Raw genomic sequence first — 19,343 nt, 5'->3', positions numbered from 1 at the left:
TCACAGAATTCAAAATCACAAAACCTCTGGTCTTGCTACTGTAGGCAGGTGATGCCCCACCAAACTTTGTAATTGGGTAATTTTCCACCATATGCAGCACTGTCTGCGCAGAACTGCATTTGTAAGCCCTATTTATGTAACATGTAATGACAATGCTCATGATTCAAATAAAAACAGTTCAGCAGGATCAGACACCAATGGGGAGCCTGGGTTATGTACTGCAGTGACCAAGGAAGTTAGAATTATGCAATCTTAAACTAGAACAATTCTATTTAGTCATTCAGTCCATTTCCCTGCCAATGCAGGATTGTTTTCTACAGTGCACTTTCTATTGTTTCTTTTTTACTAAAAAAAAACAACAAGGAGTCCTTGTGGCACCTTAGAGACTAACAAATTTATTTGAACATAAGCTTTTGTGGGCTAAAACCCACTTCATCAGATGCATGGAGTGAAAAATACATTAAGCAGTATATATATTACAGCACATGAAAAGATGGGAGTTGCCTTACCAAGTGGAGGGTCAGTGCTAATGAGGTCAATTCAATTAAGGTGGAAGTGGCCTATTCTCAACAGTTGACATGAAAGGGTGAATATCAGCAGAGGGACAATTACTTTTTGAAGTGACCAGTCACTCCCAGTCTTTATTCAGATCTAATTTGATGGTGTCCCATTTACAAATTAATTCCAGTTCTGCAGTTTCTCATTGAAGTCTGTTTTTGAAGTTTTTTTATTGAAGAATTGCCACTTTTAAGTCTGTTATTGAAGTCCAGGGATATTGAAGTGCTCTCCTACTGGTTTTTGAATGTTTTTTACTGTTACCCATTACTTCACCCCATTATGCTATAAAGTTAGATGCAAGTTTAGCCTACCTAGACTGCATCATAATGGACCATCAAACCACATAGGGTGAAAGGTTTTCAAATGATTTGATGAAATATTAAAAATATCCTGGAAAGTGAGGGTGGTAAGTTCAATTTGCCAAGAGAAATTAAAACAAATTCTCATTCCCATGGAGAAGCTCACACTGTCCCTGTACTTATTCCAGGACTACAGCAGGCATTTCAATTTTCAGTGAAGTTCACAAGATATCTTTCAATAACATTCAATTCCCTAAAAATGAGACAAACACCTTTTAAACTAAAAGACCCATGTGAAAAAACAAAACTTGTCAAATGGCTTACAATGAAAAGACAGTAATAGCAGCCATATGCTCCTGCCTAATTCACAGCACACAGTGAAGATGTCTGCAGTACGGTAGTACAGAAAGGGACAGTAAACTTACCGCATGAGTGAAAAGTGCTTAAGTGACAACATGCTACAGTAAAGTTTCAGTGTAGCTCATCTTCAAGAGACCTGAACCCTCTGAAATGGGGACATGATTAGGATTGGAGGAGTGAGGATCAAATCCAACACATCCTATGCTAACCTCAGAACAATTGCCTTGCTTCTTTTTGAACATCCATTGCAAATTACTGCAGTATGGACACCTTTAATGGAGCACAGAGAGATATGTACTTCATAGTCTTGTTTTCCAATGTATTGCTGACTGATTCAGATTGGGGCCATATGATTCAACTGTATGTGTGCAAGACGAAGTACAACACTTGCCTTGGCATAATTCTGTGGCAAAAGACACCTATGCCCTTTGCCACGTGCAACTGAATGCTGGAACTCTGACCTATGAGCCTTCTCCAATGGTATCACAGCAGTACTGCTTCTTGAAAATGAGTTTTTCAACCAGATGTACTCTAGATTCCTTGGGCAAGTGTTGTGTGCATATCACAAGGCAAGATATGGTGCTAATTTTTCAGGTCTTCATCACAGCTTTTTTTCCTGTGTCTTCCATCACTGCACTGTTTTTCCACACAAGAGGAACATGTGGTTCTTACATTTTATAAAGGGACTTTTCTCCAGCATGATCCCAAAACACTTTTAAGTATGTGTAAACACTACTGACTCTTTTGCCCACCAAAGCAAGGCAGGCATGTTTGGAGAAGAATGTGGCAACTATTTAACAGTTCTAGCAACACTATACAACAGTTTAGGTTAGAAAGTGAAGAAAAAATGTCTTAGGTAAGCAAAGTATAATTGTCCAGGATGGAATTTGGCCAGAAGACCAGAGTTTGAATAGTCTTACTCTTTCAAAGGGAGTTTTAAGATTTTTACTGACCAAAAGTCAAAAGGGCTTGAGTCTTACATCTCACCCAAAACATTAACCAAGACATTAATTACTATTCCTTACTATTGTTTGGCAAGGCACCTCTTTCACCTCCTCAGCCTCAGTGTTTCTCACTCTAGCAACTGGGGGACCTAAAATAGATCAGTTCTACTCCAGAAGTTTTTAATTCTTCATTTTGGTTTATTTCTTTCAATATGTTGAAGGTAGGCCTGAGGGTAAGCCCGAGTAGGAGCTTGTCTACACTTACAGTGCTGCAGCGTTGGTGCAGCTGCACCACTGTAGCACTTTGTGAAGATGCTACCTATGCTAATGGAAAAGCTTCTCCTGAGAGTCTCTGGGGTTCTGGAGAAATCTGCAAATAGATCTTAACATTGACATAAAAAGATTGCAAGTCCAGTAAAACATTTCAAAGCTATGCCTACAGCAGTCTTTTAGACATTTTCTGTAATAATCAGGGAAATTTATGATCTAATGTAGTACCATAACATGCCCAGAGGGAGCAGAGATGCATTCAAACAGGGTATGAGGGAATATTTACAAAGGCACTTATTTACAGAGGCATGAGGTATACAGACTGTGTTCATGAAATTATGCAGAGAAATATTTGTTCTTTCTAAGTTAAAACTATGCCATATCATAACTTTTAATGCATCTGTTTGTCTACATTAGGTTCTCTCTTGTTTGTTTTGGTTTGGGCTGGGTTTTTTGGTGCACTGATCTCTCTCAGCTATGCACCTTACTTTAATAATATAGTTTGAAAAATTATTAGCCAGTTTTTGAGTTAAAGAGTAGAAATAGCTTTTGTGCATAGGTAGATTTGTTACTGTGTAGCATTGCTTGATGGTTACAAACATTATCAAAGGTTATTGTGAAGATAATCCATGCAGCCAGAGGACTAAAGCAAAAACAAAAGATTTATTTTTTTATTTTCTTATGTAAGTAGACTGGCAGAGATCCAGCTCTCTCATTCTGAAAGCTAGTCTGAATCAACAACACAGTAGATATTCTGGAGAAGTTACAACAAATTGAAAAATGTGAATTCCTCTTACAGCCTTTATTGCTTTAGAAACAGAATAGTTTCCTTGTTTTGGAAAATCTGCCACTTAAAATCAATTCAGAAAGTCACTCGGGAAAACAAAATTTAAAAATTAGTCAAACAGTATGTTTACCCATTTGACCAGTTTGGATATAGAGTCTGATGTCACATGGCAATTGGCTAAGAGATGACTAAATTGGGGGGTGGGTGAGTGAGGGGGGACCACAAGAGATTGGAGAGGAATTATTTAGGATGGTACACTGGGGAAAAACTAGGAGTAATGGGCGGATGTCTTGGGCGAGCGATTGGGGGTGTTGCATTTTCTCTTTGGGAAATATGGTTACCCGGCAGCTACCAGCCACCATGAGCAGAGGGGGTGACCCCCTGCAACTTCCAGCTGCCGGGGGCAGAGGGGGAACCCCACAGCTCTCAGCCACCAAGATGGTGGGGGAAACCATGGAGCTGCAGCATCAAAAGTCACAGACAGGTCATGGCTTCTGTGAATTTTTGTTTATTGCCCATGACCTGTCCATGACTTTTACTAAAAATAACCATGACAAAAACTTAGCTTTAGGAATAACCCTTGTATATCAAAAAGGATTTTTCCTGAGGAAATAATAAGTAGAAATAATTATAATTTGCACGTGTAATTATATAATACAGGAAAGAATAATGTACTTACCACCAAAACATACTAGGAGAGCCAAACAATCAAACCATAAACTTAAATTTGCTGAGTAATATCAAGAACTGGTCAAAAACCCAACAAACCGCCAAAGTGCCTAGTCAAGAAACCAAATAAGTCATAATATGATTCTTAAATGAGAGATAAATATTAAAAGTCCTTCCTTGCCATTTTTTCATATTAGCTTTATTTAGTTGCAAATGTGAAAAAAAGAGACAGAATTGCAGTCTGATACAATTTCCAACTTTCTCAAACTTTCAGCCATAGTACCCCAGGTTGTGATCTTATCTACTCCCGAAAGCTGAGCAGAGGGGCCTGGTCACTTAGATGACTGGGGTGTGAAAAGGAAAACCCTGGGTACTGCAGGAAGTGGTGATTCAGTGGGTGGCATTCTTACTTCTGATTCAATATTCAATTAATGCCACAGCATTGTGCTTGAGAGAAAAATATGTTACTGGAGGTGCCATCTTTTGGTAAGAGATAAAATTTTTGTGATCATCAGAATCCTGTGGCACTTATTGAAAGAGTAGAGATGTTCACACCAAAGTCCTAGGGAGATTCTATCCCGGAGAACTACATTTTGACTCCCTTGAGTTTCAACTAGATACAGTATTCTTCTTCATTTTATGTCCTAAGTTATCGAGTAACATTGCTGGTAAACAGCTGCTATGTTCCACCCCAAAATGGGTGATGTAACTCCAGTGCCAATATAAGTAATGTACTTATATATATTTTGGCAATGTAAGCTAAATATATATTTTAAGACTTGCATACATACAGATGTATGGTGGTTTAGATGCAATGGTACCTGTTAACAATAAAAGATGCTTTTGTTGGGGGGGGTTCTATCACTTAAGGCTTAAGTCATAGGAAAAAAACCCACAAAAGCATCTTTTATTGTTAACCGGTTGTATTGCAGCTAAACCACCATCTCAGCCATCTCTTCATAGAGTGAATTCATACTGATTGCCCCAGGAAGTTCTTCTGAGCCATGGCTAAAAATCACATAACTGATTCTTTTCAACATATACTATATGTGTATAGAGTTGTTGGGGTACAATTCACATTATATATATATGTGTGTGTGTGTATATATATATATGGAGTTTTGAAACCATGGGTGTGAATTGTACCCCAACAACTCTTTGTATTAAGTCCTATTTTTATTCCTTTCTTGCTGGCTTGGAGAATGAATTAATGTAGTTCTCCAGAAAGAACAGCAGGGAGCACTAAAGAGCACAAATACCAGTAAGAACTCTCCCCAGACACAAGACACCTTCCTTCAATGCTCAACTTATAATAAATTGTCTCTCTGTGACTGTATTTCTATTTAGTTGCTATAAATTAATTCACATTAATGGAAGATTTTGAGGCCTTATCTATGCTATCATGACAACTGAGTGAAAAGACACAATCACAGCTGTAGTCTGACCAAGTTACATACAACATGGGGACCCAGTTATGTCCCAGCCACACTACCAATTTTAACTGTGTTCATCATGGTCAAGGAATAAATTACAAACGGATGTCCTGATTCAGTTAGTTGTGGTTTAGATGGGGCTGGAGCATTATGGCAGTAGTGAGAGGCTTACAAGGCTGTTTCCAGATACTGTGCAAGATTCTATTAGTATCTGTGTGTATTTTAATATCAACCCATCTTTCTACATGAGCTGTGGACAGGTAAGGATTTTGCCTCCATACCCAAAAGATTACAGGTGTTTTATATGAAGCGTGTATGTATTTTTGTGACAAAAGTGACCTATGAGATAAAGATGTGTGAGCAACTTCTGGCATCAAAATAGAAAATAATGTTATAAAATGTACTTAAAACTTAGTAAAATGCAAGATCAATATTATCTTTTATTTCTTCTCCTGTAGGATGCATGGTTTCTTGAAATACCTAGAGCTATGGGCCCAAATGTACACTCTCCCCTGAGATCTATGCATTGAGGATCCCCTCAGATTCCCCCCACCAGGAATAAAAGGGGCTCTGCTGCAACATCAGCCTTTTGGGGTCCAAAAGACTGTCTGTGGATCCACAGATCAGAGGTGGGGGGGGGGGGGGCTGTCAACTGTGCGTGGAGAGCTGCAGCCCTATGATGGGATGACCACACCAACCCTGAAAAGGTTAAGGAAGCTGAGAAAGGTCCAATTAGTGTGATAGGCCACACAAGGGGCAGAGGCTGGAGAAACAACCCCTGACTGGAAGATGAAGCTCAGCTGAGCACATGTGGGATAGGCTAGTATAAAGCCAGGAAGTAGGCAACAGAAATTGTGGTGGTGAGGAAGTCAGTATCTACCTCCTGTGCATTAGTGAGGGAAGGAGGAAACCCAGGGAGCCTAGCCCTTATGGAAAGGCATACTGAGAAGAGAGCCTGTGGAAGGCAGAGCAGGAAGCAGCCCAAGGAGAGAGCTGCAAGGTTGGGGACTGAGTAGACCTTGGCTGCATATTGTAGGGTCCCTCGTATGGGACCCAGAGTAGTGGGTGAGCCCGGGTTCCCCTACCAGCCACTGATGGATTGGCATTGCCTGGACAGTAGGTCCAGGTTGACTCTATATCCCAGAAGGGGAAAACATGTAGTGACATGGCCAGAGGTCTGATTCTCAAAGAAGAAGAGCAGGGGCTGCAGTGTGAGAGAGAGGACAGGAGCTGAGATACTGCGAGGCAAGGTGTTAGACCTAAAAGAGAGCTATTCCTTAGAGGAGCAAGTAGGAGGTGTCACCTGCAGTGAGAGAGTACCCCATGACACCCCTCCCCTACTCCACCCTTCTGCCCAGCAGAATTCAGGAAGGAACTCTAAAACAGCTTAAGGCTGCCTTATTTCTCAAGCCCCGCCCCACTCTACAATACCTCCACCAGGCAGCTGCCAGCTGTGGGAGCCCTATCAGAGTGGTTCTGTTGAACCCAGGTTACCAGGGTTTGGGTGGGGAACTGCCAGAGACCAGGAGGCTTGGGGCTCCTGAGCAGATGTTTCTAGCATTTCATAGCTCCAGTGGAAATCTGTGGGTATGCTTTGTTCTGTGGGGGAAGATGGAAGACAAACATGACATAGAACAATGAGGGGAGCAACTCTACAAGGAACAACCTTGTAGAGATTTCATCCCCCTTATCATCTGCCTATGGGTTTTCCCACATGAGAAGACAAAAATAATAATTAACAACAACAATTTGGTTTTACATAGCTCTTTCATATATTTTGGATGAGAAGAATATAATCAATGTCTAATCTAATTAGGTACTGATATGCACGCACACCCCCAAACTCTGTAGTATCTGAGCACCAAATAAACATTAATACACTTTTCCTTATAACAGCCCTGTGAGGTGGGTATATTCCCAGTTTTACATATGGGAAACTGAGGAACAAAGATTAAGTCACTTGCTCAAAGCACATGGGAGGCCTGTGGCAAAGGCAGGAATAAAACCCAGAGTTCTCAAGTCCCTGTCCAGTGCCTTAACCACAAGACCATCTTGTTCAGGTATTCCATGGGATAAGAAATCGTCTTTAATACAAGAGGCATTTTAAAAAAGTTAAAGTAATAGGAACAAATTCTGCTCTCTGATTTCACTGAAGTTGCTCCAGATTTATGCTGGCTAGTTGAGAGAATTATTTGTCCCATAAATTCTGAAAGTGCTTGGCTACACCCCAAACACAGCACTTATGTAACACTGCATAATCACCTGACACATTGTAGCTGATTTTCCAAGAATGCTAATCCACTTTTCCTGAAACTATCCCTTTACTGAGCAAATATATGTAGGCTATTTTTTGTATGTCTGTTTCAGAGCTAGCCAAGTATGCTGTCATGGAGTAAACAAGAGAATAATATTTTATACTCTCAAACATCAGAGATAAGGACAGAATTCTTACAGCAAAGCAGAGTGACTTGTCATATAAAAGGGACACACAACATCACCATTCCTTGCTTGGGAACCCCCATCATACTGAAATAAAGCTGCTCCTAACCATTAAAAAAATCTTTCCCATAAGAACAGTGAGGCTTCACTCTTCATTTTCTTTCCCACCAAACTGAGGATTTATCATTCTAGCAAGGAATGTTTGTGGATGGTGCAAAGCAATTATTAGGCTGCCCTGAGAAAGAGCAGAGCTATGTGTAGCACAGCTCGATACCAGGTTGGAGCCAGAAGTAACTTGAACTTGTTATTCCCTGTACCTTTATGTTTTGGGGTTCTTTTGCTGTAGACTATTGATATAAAAAAATTTATCAGATGTCTAAATATATAAGTAGCAATTCCAAGTTGTACTGTATATTAGTGGGCCAGATCCTCATTCCATTGGAGTCAGTGCCATAGACTTCAATGGGACCAGAATTTGGCCCAGCATTATGCTAAGTATGTATCACTTAGTGCCGCAATATCAGGGTTATTCTTTATTAATGATTTTTGTGCATGTGGTTTATTCATGTCTCTTGTGATGTTAAGGGTCCTGCTCACATAGCACTGTCCCTAAAATAACAGAATTAAAAGGCACTGCTGGGCACAAGAGGAGGCAGAGGGCATAAGGAGCCTTCCTTTGTGCCATTGTCTATTTGCTCAGTATAATGGCAATCCTTGTGCTTTCATCTTGAGTAGACTGCTCCAAGCCTCCCAAAAGTGCTGTTGCCAGCTCCTCTCCTTCATGCTAGCCAGCTGTGCTGGATCTAAACCAAGGTTTTCAGGGAAGCCTCCCATTGTTGCTCTGTCACCGATGCAATTCCATTAGTGTTAGCAACAGTGAGTACCCTAGTGTTCCAGAGCAGATATAGACAAAGCACCAGTGGTTATATACATTACAGCACCCACTGCTGCTTGCACTGGTGGTATTGTTATGCTTGGAGTTTTCTGTAAATACTGTAGTGTAAACCATGCAGGAGGATAGGTCTACAGGGGAAATTTTCAGTACTTATCCTACCATTGTTTCAGCATTGGTACAGTCACACCAATAGCAGCAACAATGGAATCCGTGGAGTAGACAGGGCAAGACACAGGAATTTCTACCATCATCTAACTGTTCTGCAGCTGAGGCTGCACCAGTAGTGGCACTGCAGGGGTGGGAGATTTTAAGAAAAGTGTCAACATAGGCCACTTCAGAACAACTGTCTCATCAGTGGCAATTCTTGGTCATTGTCACAAGCATCGCAGCCAATGGGAGCTGGGTGGGGGGGCGGTGCCTGAGGGCGAGAGCAGCATGCGGACCCTCCTGCCCTCTGTCTAGGGCTGGACCTGCTGGCCACTTCCAGGGCGCAGAGCAGATCCAGGACAGGCAGGGAGCCTGCCTTGGCCCTGCTGCACCGCTGACTGGGAGCCACCCAAGGTAAGCCCATGCCCTAACCCTGAGCCCCACACCCTGCCCCAGCCCTGAGCCCTTCCACAAACCCAGATCCCCCTTCTGCACCCCCCAAGCCCTCATCCCTGGCCTCACCCCAGAGCCTGCACCCCCATCCCAGAGCAAATACCCATTGCTGCACCCCAACCCCCTGCCTCAAACTGCAGCCCCCTCCTGCACTCCGAATCCCTCGGCCCCACCCCCCAGCCTGGAGCCCCTTCCTGCACCATAAACCCCTCATCCCCAACCCCACCCCAGAGCCCTCACCCCCTCCCACACCAAAACTCCCTGACTCAACCCGCAGCGCCCTCCCACACTCTGAATCCCTTGGTCCCACCCCTCAGCCTGGAGCCCCCTCCTGCACCCCAAACCCCTCATCCCCAACTCCACCCCAGAGCCCGCACCCCCAGCCAGAGCCCTCACCCCCTCTTGCACCCCAACTCCCTGCCTCAGCCTGGAGCTCCCTCCTGCACCCTGAACCCCTCATTTCTGTCCCCAACCTGGAGCCCACATCCCCAGTTAGAGCCCTCAGCCCAACCCCCCACCACAGCCCAGTGAAAGTGAGTGAGGGTGGGGGAGAGCAAGCCACCAAGGAAGGGGAAATGTAGTGAGCGGGGGTGTGGGGGGCGCTCAGGGAAGGGGCAGGGCTAGGGTGTTTGGTTTTGTGCAATTTGAAAGTTGGCAACCCTAACCCCCACACCTTTCTGGATTAGCTCCTCACTGTCCTGAGACACAGTGAAGTTGAAGTGGCAGCTGCAGTGTAAGTCCAAGGTGGCAAGGGAGGGGCTGGGGGCTGCCTGGGCAGCAGGGCTTGCAGAAGCCAGTGAAGGCTGGGCAGTGACATGGAGCCAGGTGGGTCGCTACATTTGTAGCCAAAGCTCCAGCAGCACTCACGGTGCAGCTAGGAGGAGCAACGGTGCCATAGCCACAATCTTAGCCCCGGCTGGGGACTGCTTCCTGCTCCTCAAGCCCCAGATAGCAGCTGCACCCTCCCCTGGGCAATCCTAGCCTACTCTGACACCACTGCTGCCCACAGAAGGAATCTGAGTAAGTCTACAGAATCTGCCTAGTCTGCCTATAGCTAAAGCACCCTCTCATGCCACTGACATACTCTCTCTGTATCAGAAGGTGGGAGTAGGGCCAGTACAGAACCAGTATACCAGCTCTACACAAGCTGGGAAGGCCTTCAGAAAAAGGTGTGTTCTCAGGTGGGTCATTCTGCCTCTTTGTGTAACTGAGCATGTCTGACTGCCTTAGATTTTTGGGAGAAGGAAGTGCTTATTTAGTCTGCAGAAGAGAAGAGTGTGGTAATAGAATTTGATCAATAATATTAGTATTGACATTTCACTTAGAATGGAGAACTAACATATGCATTGCATTTAATTTATTGGGCTGTATGTAGCCATCATAAATTATTGCTCCCATGAAAGAGAATTATGAAGTCCATAATCCTGCTCAAGCATTTATCATGCATCTTCACCAGATCTTTCTATGAGCTTGAGTGATGCAGTTAAATGCTTAACAGCTTTTATTGTTAATTCTTTTTGTTTCCCCTTTTATATTGTACTTGCTATTAAAAGCCTAATTAGTTTAAGAAAACCAAATGTAATTACTATAGTTAATTAATTTGGGAACAAGTTATCTGATGCTTTTAAAGAGGATGTTCCCTTTGCCTTGACATGAAGCAGACAAATGTTGTGTGATAGCCTGATTGCTGGTCATGTGAGAAGAGATGGTAACTTCTGCTCACAAGAAGTGTCAGGGTAAATTAATTGTTTAAAGTTAATGAGTTATTTTAAAAACAAACTTCAACAGGTTAGGCATAAACCTGTTTTATAGCTCATTCCAAATTAAAGCCACATATACACCTATATGGTTATAATTTAGTTACTTTAACAGTATATTTAACTCCATGAAGATTGAACAGAACAAATAAAGAATGTTCAAATATTTGTCAGAGGCAATCAATATGAGTGCACTTTCCCCCCATATATGTTTTGGAATTGTGTAGAAAAGAGGATTTGGAGCTGATGTAAAGTCTGTTGGCATGGACCCAAGCAAAATCCTTAAAAAAAAAAAAGTTAACACATCAAATTAGATTTGCAAATACTCAGTAACTATAGACAAAGAAAAAATGCATTACTGTGAAAAAATGCATGTATCCCAAGGACTGAATAAAAGTTATGGGATCCTCTTTAAAATGTGTATAAATGAATAAGAAAAACTTAGGGCCTGAAATCCTGCCAATCCTTATTCATCCACCCAAGTAGTCTTTACTTACCCGTGTAGTTGAATTGACTTTACTGGGTTAGTAAAGGCTACTTCAGTGAGTTAAAGTTGTCTGGACTGGACTCTAACACTTCCGAGACAGAAAGAAGAGTACAAGAGTTTGCACCCCATTTTTTTCCCTTATGAAACAGAGGTTGAGTATGTGTTGGTTGTTTTTCCTGTGATTCACAGACTCAGAATAAAAATCAAACTGTCTGAAAGGAATCTTGTAAAACTGAAAAAAAAAGCTAATGTTACACCAGGGGGAGGAAGGGCAAATCACATCCAATGTAGTCCTGTAACAAGGTAGCTCACCCCTTAAGGGCTGGAGAGTCTGGGGCTAGCCACCCCGTTAGATGTTTTCCCTATAAAGGGCAGCAGGAAGCTACAGGGAACGGGATGAAACTGTAAGGAATGAAAAAGGTTTCTCCAGTGAAGAATCTGATACCAGCGGAGTTTGGGCCCAGAGCTCAGGAGACACCTAGGGGAGACCCTGATTAGGTTTGGACCTGGAAGCCAAAGTCAGAAAGCTGAGTTCCAGCTAGGAAGAGCTGTGAGGACTGGTGGTGAGAATAGTCTAGGACAGAAAAGGAGCTCTGGAGGTGAGATGAGACACCAGAGTTAAGTATGAACTTTTTTGTGGTGATGGACTTTATTTTGGGACCCTGAGCATTAAAAATTGTTTCTGTCATTAAACCAGCCCCAGGAATGGATCGTGTTAATCAAGAAGCCTGTGTGCAGTTCTCAAGGGGCCCTGAAGTAGGGGAGAAACAGAGGCAGAGTGCAGCAGAGTGACCTGAGGCCCCAAGGGGTTGCTCTGTAAATGGCAACCCTGTTACAAGTCCAGTGTACAATTGGGCTTTGCCAAGCTTTTATAGCATTATTGCTCTGGTGGTGGAATAAATCATGCATTCTCTACATTTTGAATTGCAAAAGTAAGAACAAGTAGTTTATCTACCTTACTTAGCAATTGTTGCTTAATACTGACTCAATACATATTGAGTTACATAAGCAATAATATGCAATGGAAAGTAATTTTATTCCAGTAACAGAATGTATTTTCCTACTTCATAAACAATGTTATTTTAAAAACCATATTATATAGCAATGTCACTGTAGCAAATGTTGTAGCAATGCTGCAATTAAAACATCCACCTTTGAGGATATCTATTTATCTAGGCCTTAAAGCAAATGTTCCATGTTTAGGCCTTGATCTTTCCTTACATAGAAATAGCATGTCTATTAGACTGAAGACTCTGAGGTTCACTTTGCAAGAGCTACTTATAGCTGAGCTTGCTGGGGTCAGGATTTGCCTCTCTCTGCTGTTCAGGACAAGGCCCAAGTTTCTACAGTGCTAGTCACAATAGGACTCCAATCCTGACATAACTTCTGGGAACTTTTTTCAGAGTAGCAGCCGTGTTAGTCTGTATCCGCAAAAAGAAGAACAGGAGTACTTGTGGCACCTTAGAGACTAACAAAATTATTAGAGCATGAGCTTTCGTGGGCTGTAGTCCACGAAAGCTTATGCTCTAATAAATTTGTTAGTCTCTAAGGTGCCACAAGTACTCCTGTTCTTCCTTCTGGGAACTATCACAATACAAATATGTATCTTAATAATTCATGAGAAGTAGTGATTCTCTTTTGCAATAATATCTATATATTGCTTTGAGTAACATGGGTTCAGTTTCCTTTTGAAGGACATTAATTATATTGCATGGAGTGAATAAATCTGAAGCTGTTTGGATTATAATTATAAAACTCAACCTTAGTGATGATGTTTGTACCTCAATAAAATTTGCACTGTGCTGTGACACCAGCCCAGAACAATCCCTGCTCTATAAGTCCATCCCAAGCATACAAAATGATAAAGAGCAGATTGGAGAGGTGTTTCTTCTTTAATGCCTGCAGAGAAGCAGCCAGCCCATTTTTTTTTCCTTCTCCACCCTCAAATTCTCTGACCATAGCCTTCCAGGGCATGACAAAACAGGATATGGTGACATTTACTTCACAATGCAACATCACAATATCATGATTCAAATGTCTACATGAGATTTTACTTTAGCATGGCAAAGTCAAACCCACCAAGTTTGAGCAAGCTCAGATTTTTTGTAATACAAGCTTCTATTTTAGGGCTAAAAGAGCCAGTCTGCCTCATGCTACTCAAAATGTTATTTAACTGAAATCCTTGAGAGTGTCCCAATCTTCTTGATGGAAATTACAGTATTTTAAATATTTATTACAAAAATCAACTGTATAAAATTCCATTACCCATTACAACTTATTGAGTCAACAATGCGTATTTTGAACACTTTGTTATACATATTTATACAATAGCTCACCTGGCTCCAAAGTGGCTACTGCAATTTATCAGGCCAAAAGAAATACTTTAAAATCCCATCATATATATATATATATATGTATGTGCTCTACTTCACCTGAATGTGTCACTAAAAACTACTGTCCCAAAAGGAAGCAAAATAAAGTTTAAGGTATGACACAAAACAACAAAAACAAAAGTGTGAAGTTAAGACTGATACTCTGTTTACTTCTGAATTCATCCCTTGTGCTTAGCTCTCAGCAGTGCATTAGAGAAACATATCAGTACATATTGCAGTACTTTCTTGCTTTCACCTCTTTGCATAACACTCTTAAGCGTACTTCCCTATAGAGTTGTATGAGTTATTATATTTAGGATGTAAGTATGCTTATATAAGGGAATTAGAATCGAAAACAGTCATTCCATGTCTGTGCTAGTTGACAATAAATGCCCTTGATTGCATTATGCAACACACTGCCTCACAAGATAACTATTTATTTTACATAAGTCACTGAAAACTTTCAGTACAACAAGTTTCTATTTAATATTTCTATATTCTGTCTCCCATAAACCAAGTTCCTTATTATCATGGACTGTCATTTAATACAGAGTGGATATCTTAGAAGGAGATGTGAGCATTATGCATATGTTCAAAAATATAGTAGGAATGCTTGAAATTTCTACTGATATGTACAGTATGTCTAAATTTGCTAGAATTTGCTATTTTCCCCCAAAGATGTTGCAAACATCTACCCACATACTAGAATTAAGATTTTTTTTATTAATTTATAGATCATTCATATCATAGCACCTATGAGCCACTAGAAATCTGCAGAAGGTATGAACACCCCCTCCAGGGCGCAGAATTCCCCAGGAGTAATCTGCTGACCACTAAAATGGTTTTGCTTTCTCACCCAATCTATGCAATTGTTTTGTAGTATTGGCAAACCCAGAAATGAACCTTCTGTAATAGAAGTAGAGCCCTGTAAAACTCTGCACATCTGGGGAGTTGGCCAGCTCTGCACAGCCTCAGTTTTCTTGTTCTCAGTGAAAACTCCCTTCTCACTAATTGTGTTTCCAACGTAGATTATCTGTTTTGGAACAATTCACATTTCTTTGGGTTCAGTTTCAAATTGGCCGTATTCAGCTTATCACAGACCACTTATAAAAGTTTTAGTTCCTGCTTAAATGTTTTAGCATGCACCAGGATAGCAACTATCTAGGAGTAACAGACAGGCTGAGGGGTGAATGCCACATAATACCCTCTCCATTAGCCTCTCAATGTGACTAGCGCATTGCACAAGTCAAACGCCACCACTTTAAATTGCCACAAGCCTTGTCCTGCTGTGAAAGCAGGGTTTTTTTCCTCCACTTTTTGGTTTCCACTTCCACTTGCCAATATCCTTTTTTAAGATCCAGTGTGGAAAAGCAGACTGAATCTGCTACACCATCCAAGGCATCATCTATTTGTGGTCATGGATAAGAATCTTTTAGCCTTCTTCAGTGGAGGTTCTCAAAAGGCGTCTGGATAGCCATCTGTCTTGGATGGTTTAGATACAACAAATCCTTCCTCTTGGCAGGGGGTTAGACTAGATGACCCTTGCAGTCCCTTCTAACTCTATGATTCTATGATTTAATTTAATTTTCTGCAGTCCACACAAAATCTGGTGCTGCCATCTTTTCTCTTCACCAGAACTACAGGTGAGGTCCAAGGGCTAGTTGAAGGCTCAGTTATGTCTTCCTCATACACTTCCTCAATGGCCTGTAGTGTTTCTTCCGTTTTTGCTACTGGTAACCAGTAAGTTGGCTGTTTAATGGGTTAGTCCCCGTCCCCCCACCAAGTACCAATCTTGTACTGTACCAGTGCAGTACAACCTATAAGCTTTGTTAGATCAGGAGAACTACTCCTGATTCTTAACCAGAAAGTCTCTTAGAAGTCTCTTAGGCCTGGTCTACACTAACCCCCCAATTCGAACTCAGGTACGCAAATTCAGCTACGTGAATAACATAGCTGAAGTCGACGTACCTTAGTTCGAACTTACCACGGTCCAGACGCGGTAGGCAGGCTCCCCCGTCGACTCCGCGTACTCCTCGCACCGAGCAGGATTACTGGAGTCGATGAGGAGCACTTCTGGGTTCGATTTATCGCGTCCAGACAAGACGCGATAAATCGAACCCAGAAGTTCGATTGTCTGCCGCCGAACCAGCGCATAAGTATAGACAAGCCCTAAAGGCTGTTCCCCATTTAAATGTACAACACTGCCCTGGAATAGGTCCAATAGGAGCTCTCCGCATTCACCTTCCCCCTTGTAGTTTACTTCTAGATCAGTGTTTAACAGATGCATCGGCCCACATTTTGCAACAGCAGTTCCCTTTTTTACTATTTGTTGTTTGTCAGAAACATCCAGCAAATGAACTGGGATCAGTTCTTGTTTTAGATCCCTAGAACTTTAGTAGATAAAATTCCCTCAAGAACCTGGATCTCAAAACAGATTTCAGCAACTCCCCAATTTTCCCTTGCTGGAAAGCTACCACAACATATAGCTCTTATAATGGTTTCTGCCCCTTGGAGCAGGACAACTTGCTCATTGCAAACCAATTGCCTACAAACCATTTGTCTCATCTAGGCCATTGTGAAGGTCAATACTATTATGGTCACCACTTTTACAAGACTACGATACATTTTGTATAAAGCGTGCCTTGTAAGATATCATTTGAAAACACTTAATCTACTGAATATTGTTGTCCTGGTAAAATGTGGGCATCAACATTGTATGAGAATTTATTAGATTCTACTATGTATCATTGTTATAGCATGCTCCAAGGTTCAGACAAGCAGCTCCAAACCAGTTTTTCAGAGACAAAAGCTCACTGGCACCCCAGCCAGGTGTTAAAGAGCAATGAGTAAGGCTACGATTATGTCACGGAGCTCATGGAATCCATGACTTCCATTGACCTCTGTGACATTTTCTGCCCCGGGGCTGGAGCTCCCACAGCAGTTCCCTGCCCCCGCCCTGGTGGGGAGACCTCACCGCTGCCCAGACGCAGCAGAGGACAGGGGGCAGGCAGACCCCGCAGCTACCCAGCCACAGCAGACAGCGGTGACTCCCCACAACTGCCAAGCTGCGGCAGGCGGCCGGCAGGGCCCCACTACTGCCCAACCCATCTGCAGCAGGGCCCCCCCACAGCTGCCCAGCCACGGTGGGCAGCAGTGACTCCCTGCATCTGGTGGACCCCGCAGCAGTCCAGCCCCAAAGGCAGGGAGACCCCATGGCTCCCACGCACTGCAGCAGTAGGGGAGCCGGTAACCCCAGCAGCAGTGGGTGCTGAACCCTCTTACCCCTTTTGCCAGGGATATTTTTAGTGAAAGTCAGAGACAGATCACAGGCTTCCATGAATTTTTGTTTACTGCCTGTGACCTGTCCATGACTTTTACTAAAAAATATTTGTGACAAAAACTTAGCCTTAGCAATGAGCAGCTTAAGCACTGGGATGGTGTAAATAAGAAATTTACATTTCATTTCAGAGACTGTTCAGACCTCACATACACAAGAGACTGTCCCCTCCCCAGCGGGGGGTAATCCTCAAATAGGGGTGTAAGTATGCAAAACAGTGGCCTCCACCTGACCTCTCCTTCTCCTATATTTCTGCTCATAACATCAACAAACACTTGAAGGACTCTGAACTGGGGGAGAGGTCCCTGGCTGAAAGGAAATCCAGCCTGAGAAAGATACTTGCTCTAAATCCTATTAGCTTGTTAAAGTTTAGGAATTATCTTGTGTTATCTTTTTATTTTGTTTTGTAACTAATCTTGACTCTTATGTATTATCACTTATAATCACTTAAAATCTACCTTTCTGTAGTTAATAAACTTATTTTATTGTTTTATCTTAACCAGTGTGTATTTAGATTAAAGTATGCGGGAAACTCCATTTGAGATAACAAAGTTGGTGCATTATCATTTTCTTTTGTTGAAATGACAGACTATGAGCTTATACTGTCCGGGGGATACTGTGCAATATAATATGCACATTTCTGGGGTCAAGGTTAGGACTAAGAATATGTAGGTGTCACCCTATAAGTAATTTATGAGTGGCTAGCTAGTAGCACTCAATATTGTGTGGCTGGGAGCAAGTTACATGCCGGAGGCTGTGTGAGAGAAGAACCTGGAGAGATGGTTGTTCAGCAGCAAAGCAGTGTAAGTGGTATCCCAGGGTAGAGAATTAAGGGGGCACAGCTGTTCAACACTCTTGATTGAATGCTGGGGAATGTCACAGCCATATTTTAAAAGGAATTTTCACAGACTAAATTTGTATGACACCTTTCCTGGAATTGATTACACAGTTACTAGCCATAGAGAAATCCAAGCCAATTAGCTCATTCATTCTTTCAGCCACACAAAACTTCTTGCTCAAATTTTATAGGTCCAATCTTCAGACCCAATTTTCCCAGTTTTTGAATAGGTACCCTTGGTCCAGTCAGTCTCCACTTGAGACTAATTAGGCAGTTCAGTTTTGGATCCCCTATTCTTTAGGGTGTCAGGGTTCCCTCCCCACTCTGAACTCTAGGGTACAGATGTGGGGACCCGCATGCAAGTCCCCCCAAGCTTATTTCTAGTAGCTTAGGTTAAAAACTCCCCAAGGCACAAATGCTTCCTTGTACCTTGGATTAGGTAACACTGTCACCACCAAGTCATTAGACAAAACTCAGGGAAAGGACCACTTGAAGTTCCTACTCCCCTCTAATATCCTCCCAAGCCCTACACCCCCTTTCCTGGGGAGGCTTGAGAATAAACAAGATGAGCACAGACCAACCTTGGGTTTTTTTAGGACACTAAAAACAAACAAACAATCAGATTCTTAAAAAAACAGAACTTTATTAGAAAGAAAAAAAGGTAAAAGAAGCACCTCTGTAAAATTAGAATGGAAGATAATCTCACAGGGCAATCAGATTCAAAACACAGAGGATTTCCCTCTTAGCAAAATTTTAAAGTTACAAAAAGAAAACCAGGAATACACCTCCCTCTCAGCACAGATAAAATCACAAGCCAAAATAAAAGTAAGCTGACACATTCCCTTGCTAGTACTTACTAATTCTAATGACAGGTTTCAGAGTAGCAGCCGTGTTAGTCTGTATCCGCAAAAAGAACAGGAGTACTTGTGGCACCTTAGAGACTAACAAATTTATTAGAGCATAAGCTTTCGTGGACTACAGCCCACTTCTTCGGATGCATATAGAGTGGAATAAATATTGAGGAGATATATATACACACATACAGAGAGCATGAACAGGTGGGAGTTGTCTTACCAACTCTGAGAGGCCAATTAAGTAAGAGAAAAAAAACTTTTGAAGTGATAATCAAGATAGCCCAGTACAGACAGTTTGATAAGAAGTGTGAGAATACTTACAAGGGGAGATAGATTCAATGTTTGTCTCTACGCAAAAGAATTAATGGACACAAATCTGACATCAGGAATCATAATACTCAAAAACCAGTGGGAGAACACTTTAACCTGTCTGGCCATTCAATG

The sequence above is a fragment of the Malaclemys terrapin genome, chromosome 5 (assembly GCF_027887155.1).
Source record: "Malaclemys terrapin pileata isolate rMalTer1 chromosome 5, rMalTer1.hap1, whole genome shotgun sequence".
In the NCBI taxonomy this organism is placed as follows: Eukaryota; Metazoa; Chordata; order Testudines; family Emydidae; genus Malaclemys; species Malaclemys terrapin.
This window is presented reverse-complemented; position numbering follows the sequence as displayed.